Genomic DNA, 5,689 nt, shown 5'->3' with positions numbered 1-5,689 from the left:
AAAATATAAAAGCTAAAACTTAGGGCATCACAACATGGCCCTGCTACAGCTGCAGAGTTTCTGTTGCCTCTTGCTTGCTGTCCTGGGGGACCCCGCCCTGCTGTTCCAGCTTGCTGCTTCTGAGGTTCCCTGCTACAGCCCCTTTAGCTATCCAGAGGGGGCACCAGGATTGGCTACCCCTGTGAGGTTGTAAAGGGAAGCCCCTTCTCCATCCCTCTCAGCCAGCTGCATCCACCATTGTCCATGTGGAGAAAGACGGCCAGACTCGCACCACAGCACCCCCTGCAGCCGTGGGAGAATCATAGCACCTGTCCTGCCCAGCTGGGGAGCTACCAGCACCCCTGCCAGCTGCAACTGTATCTACATCAAAGGGGAAAGTACCTGAAGACAAGAGAAGGCTGTTGTTACTGGGTTTCTGCAGGAGATAAGGTTCCACAATTTCAAAATCTAGCATTTATTCAATTTCTTTTTGTTAATAAACAGCTTTGGTTTTTTTTCACTCTCACCCCCTGGTATCCATTTCTCTCATTGGCAGAAGAAAAGGGAGTTATTGAAGCCCTTTCTCCTTAGAGGAAACACTTATTCCAGGGTGTTTTCTCCTGAAATTTGTCTTGAAACCCAGACAATGAGTCTAATCCTTCATACTTAGCTCTGTACACCTAGACTTACACATACATCCTTCTATAAGTAAACAAGAAAGAAAAGTTTAAATGCCTACTGTGACTGTTTAAATTTCTCTTTTTAGACGTGTGTGGAGTTTTCTGGATCTTTCCCCCTCAGGGAATTCCCCTGAGCCGTCCACTGGAGAGACTTACCATAGAGTTTCCCCACCTGGGCGAACAGAAAAGACTTCCCCATGGAGTCTTGCACAACACTGATCCATCCCAGTTCCTTTCCCCATATGTCCCAACTTCCCCTGGTTTCTCCTTTCCCTGTTTCCTCATTGATTGTGGTACCCCTGGTGGCAGGCCCCTTCTTCCCTTTGTACCGCCCCTGTATCTTCCCCTACTTAAGCCTTGTGCAGAGCACATGTTCTGTCTTTTGTCCCTGGTTTTCCTTTGGTGTGGTGGATGCATTAAACCTTTGCTGGAACTGATAATACAAAAAGCCTTTCTGCCTCTCTTCGCTGAGCTTGCCGTGGTGAGTGTAGTGTGTGTGGGCTTGACTGCCTTGCCTGAATGCTTAGCCAAGCGGCTTTTCCACAGGAGATGCTTGTTGGGAAATAGGTAGCAGCCACCACCATCTAAACCCCTACGCTGCAACAATTGGTCCTTGACCATAGGGCTTTGAGTTAGCCCTATGAAAGTGTCTCCACTGGCCAGCCAATGGATTTTAAGCTGCAGTCAAGTGTTCCAGTTCCCCGAGATAAAAAACGCCAATTTTCTGGGGAATTTCTCAGGGGCCGACCAATAACCCTCAAAGCCTTGTGGGCTGGTTGAATCAGCGAGACTCCTCCAAGATTTTTCTTTTGACCCACTGGTGTGCTAAGTGAACTCTGGTGAAGGTCAGCTTTTTGGGTTTTTTTCCTCTTTTTATCTCGTAGGAGGGAGAGGGCTCATGGGTTCTAAACTAACCACTAAGCAGAAAAAAATTTATTCCCAAGTCTCTAATGCCCTTGTTAAAAATAATGTTAGGTTCCCTAAGGGAGATTTAAAGGTTCTTTTTCTTTGGATCTTCAAATTGTTTCCAGGTGTTACATGTAAGTTAGTTTTGTCTGTTGAGTTCTGGGATAAGGTTGGGAAAGAGATGCATCATCTGCAAACTGAAGGGGATTTTCATGTTGGGAAGTTCTAGCCACTTTTTCATTCTATCTGTAAGGCGATTCAGGATTTGGGAGAGGGTTCTGAGAAAACTAAAAGTTCTGTACCACAGTTATCGTGTTCCTACCCCCCTGTCCCTGTGCCCTCGTCCCCTCGGGACAGGTTTGGAGATGGAAATCACCTAGAAAAGGCTCAGGAGTGCTACCTGCCTCCTGCCACCTCGAGATCTCTCCCATCCCCTTCTCAAGCTGGTACTGGCCATGACAACCTGGGCTCTAACTGAACTCTTTTTCCTACACCTCTTTACCCTACACTTCCATTAACTTCTGTGAGACAAGATGGCGATGGCCACATGGCCAGATCTTCCATTTTGAATGCTGTGGTGCTAAACTTTCCTGCCCTGGGCACTCAAGATGGTGTTTGGGATCTCCCTCCTGCCTTCCCTTCCCCCCTGCCACCTCTGAGCCCTGCCCCTGCAGCGGGTGCCACCTCCGTTTTGGGCATTCCCCCCAAGGCAGGTTGTCATGATCCGTCCTTACGAACAGGTTTCGTGATGGTTCATGGATTTGATCTCAGGGTGCAAAAAACCGACATGGCACAGGAGGTTGCAATGATAATCAAAACAAATGCACCTTTATTGAATAACCACAGCAAAATGTGTTGGGGAGGAATTGGGGAAAAAGGGGAAAAATAAGGAAAAGAGGGAGGAAGAGAAAGAAAGGTATAGAGCTACCAAACATAGACGCGAAGTCCTTCGATGTCCAGCCGATGGAGTTCACCAGGTCACGTCTGGGGAGATCTCAGGGTTGCAGTTCATCCGAACTCCTATTATACTTTTTTGATGGGGGAAGGGGTAAATCTTGAAACCAAATCAAAGGTAGTCTACTGTATCTTTGGGGGAAAGAATGGTATTAGAAAAGGGTACACACAGTCCATGTTCTCAGCGGTGGGCGAGAACCATTGTCTTCTTGGTCCACTGCTCGCACCTGCAACATCCATCTTGCTTTGGTTAGCTTGCCTCCCCCACACACCTCCCCCGAGTTGGGGGTTTCAGTCCCAGTCCTTGGAAAGAGTGGGGGGGGGAGCCTTTTCACATAGGGATTTCATGTCTCGGTCTTTGATGGAGAGGCTTCTTACATCTCAGTCTGTCTGTCACAGTGCTTGCAAAGGAGTGAGGGGTCTTCTGTGGGGGACCACCCAAAACTCAGGAGAAGTCCAGCCAGGCCGAGAGGTGGGACAACTTTCAAGGCTATTGTTGCAGAAAAGGCAAGGTGCCCCCTTCTTCTTTCATTGGGTTCAGTGTAGCATACAGCAAACGCACCTGTGAACAATAGCTTAGCAATGTCAGGAGCTATGCTCAGGTCACAGAGTTCTCGGCAAGGGACTTTCTCCAACAGGGCCAGAAATTTCAGACGAGGGTCTTTTCTTCAGTGGTCCCTAATGACGATCGTGAGGCAGATGAGAGAAAACTTCGTACAGTCTCACACAGGTGCCGCCCCTGTTGCCACCCCCACGCTGACCTTCCCCACCCCTGCAATGGGCCCCTCCTCCTGTTGCCGCCCCTGCACTAGAGTTCCCCGCTCCAGTGTCGGGTTTCCCCGTTCCCATGGTTGCCCCTCCTCCTGCGGCTGCCCCTCCTCCCGTCCCCGCCCCTGTGTTAGGTCTCCCTACCCCTACGCTTCACCCCGCTCTGCCCGCCCCCACTCAACCCCCATGCTGGGCGTCCCTGCCATGCCTGCCGCTGTCCCCGCAGTCAATCCCCTCCCGTTCTCCTCCCCGTCAGCCGCGGTTACAGCGGCCGTGCCCGTGCCACCCCCCTTCCCCTCGGCCACACCCTCCCCCTTCTCCTCACTGGCGATCAGTCCCTTCCCCCCGCAACTCCCACCTACCCCTGTCGTCGCTGCACCCCTCCTTTCCACAGCCCTGGGCTACCTCGCAGCTCCTCCGCTTTTGCCAACAGCAGCGGTTTTCCGTGCAGCTGTGGTAGCACCGGGTCCTCCCCCCGCGGCACCGGGTTTCCTTACAGCTGCCACTCCCACTCCGGTCACGTGGAATCCCCTTCCAGGAGCTTTCTCCCCCACGCCCCGCATAGATCCCCTGCCAGGTCTCCCCCCGCCCCCGCCGGGTATCCCCCTGCCTCTGCCTGCTCTTTTTCCCCCGCCACAGGGTTTCGCCCCCGCCCCCCCCGCCGGGTCCTGCTGCTGCTCCCCTGGGTCCCACCTCACATCCTATACCCCCACCCTTCACCGGGAGGAAAGCTAATCAGAAGCATCCCAGTTTAAACACAAAAGGCTCCAAGCACCAAGTGTTCCCCAGCCAGAGCTCTGGCTCTTGTGCTAGCACATCTGCCTCCTCTCCAGACACAGTGACTCCTCAGATTCAGACAGTGAATTTCAGGATCACTGGGAAAAAGTTCAAAGGGAAGCAGTTTTGGATTCTAATTGGGATTTCGCTCAAAAATTACAAGTCCTCACAGCCCCAGTTATTTAGAGAAGAGGGAGAGCCCCCAAGTGGGAATCTATTCCTTATGATGAACTCAAAGAATTATGCAAGGCATCTAAAGACTATGGACGAAAATCTCCATATTTAAAAAATCTACTACAATTAACTTTCTCAGCTCATGTGCTCGTCCTCCATGATCTCTGGCATGTCATGTCCCTCCTCCTTTCACCTACAGAGCTTCTTCTTTGGTAATCAATTTGGAATAAACAACTAAAAGCATTAGTAAAAAATTACAAATCTGAGGATGAGCAAGCTTATTTTACAGTAGAGCACCTGGAGCGGGGAAGGACAATTTGAAAATCCACAGCAGCAAGCCCTAAATCTACACCCAGCTTTTCTGTTTTAGAGGACATTAAAAGTGCTGCCCAGAATGCCTTATTCCAAACACCTGATGGTACCACCCCACAACAAAGTTTCACTGACATTTGTCAGAGTATTGATGAGACATTTATTAAATTAATTGACAGACTAAAGGACACTATTGATAAGCAGGTCGATTGCCCAAGGGCTAGAGAAGAGCTGCTCAGTAAACTGTAAACTAGCAGTGTCCAATGCAAATGAGGAATGCAAGAAAATTAAAAGACCACTCCCTCCAGACCCTGAACCCACCATCCAGCAAATGGTGGAGGCCTGTGCCCATCTCACAACTACAGAACACAAAGTAGCCCTGGCAGTCAGCAAAGGAGTAGCTGAAGCCTTTGTGGCCCAAAATAAACAAAATATCCGATGCTATAAGTGTCATGAACTAGGCCACCTCAAGGTGGAATGTGATAAAGTGTTGGAATGCAAGCCCCTCAGGGCACAGGCCTAGAGGGAAATCCAGGCACAGGGATTGAACTGAAACCCCTGGAGAAACTGAGATATATGAAGTCAGAAAGTGAAATAGAAATATAGATTTAGAATATAGATTTTAGCTTTTAGTAGAAACTTAGTATAAGTGCCTTGAGTATCTAACAAGCTGCAGCAGACAGCAGAGGCCTTTTTGCCCTTAGGCACAATTCTACCATAGTAGTGGTATTTCCATAAGGTTACCCTGCCCCAAACAAAAGGTAAACTTAGTCTGTTGTTCACATTTTTTAGATATAGTGTTCCCATAAACAAGAAGAACTGATAGAAATACATATGTAGTTCTGAGTAATTCTCTGGTGATGTGTAAAATCTTATGACCACTAGAATTAGGCCATGATTGGATAGAAAAGAAAAACTGGAACCATGTATTAAACTCATTGGCTTTTAATCATATTTAACCTATACTTCTGTATTAAATATTAAGCCCCGAATGTTTCGGGGTGTGTCCTGCCTGGCTTCGTCTGGCCTCACTGCTGGACCAAAGGTGGCAGCTGTGGCGTTTTTCACTCCAGAGATGCCTTTGGCTGGCTAGGTGCTGCAGCTGGGCGCTCAGAACAAGTCCAGGCAAAATAGGAACT

General features: G+C 49.3%; 1 long non-coding RNA gene across 1 annotated transcript; it reads right to left on the bottom strand.

Moving 5' to 3' along the window:
- Nucleotides 1-2,365: 2,365 nt before the first annotated feature.
- On the bottom strand, nt 2,366-3,774 carry LOC118701519 (uncharacterized). The gene is made up of 2 exons (XR_004982538.1): nt 3,650-3,774; nt 2,366-3,197 (listed from the first exon to the last, which is right to left on the bottom strand). It is a non-coding gene; the product is annotated as an uncharacterized LOC118701519 (long non-coding RNA).
- Between the last annotated feature and the right edge of the window lie 1,915 nt (nt 3,775-5,689).

This window comes from Molothrus ater, chromosome W (assembly GCF_012460135.2).
Source record: "Molothrus ater isolate BHLD 08-10-18 breed brown headed cowbird chromosome W, BPBGC_Mater_1.1, whole genome shotgun sequence".
NCBI classification, from domain to species: Eukaryota; Metazoa; Chordata; class Aves; order Passeriformes; family Icteridae; genus Molothrus; species Molothrus ater.
The sequence above is the reverse complement of the archived record's forward strand: the minus strand, read 5'-3'. Positions and strand labels throughout refer to the sequence as shown.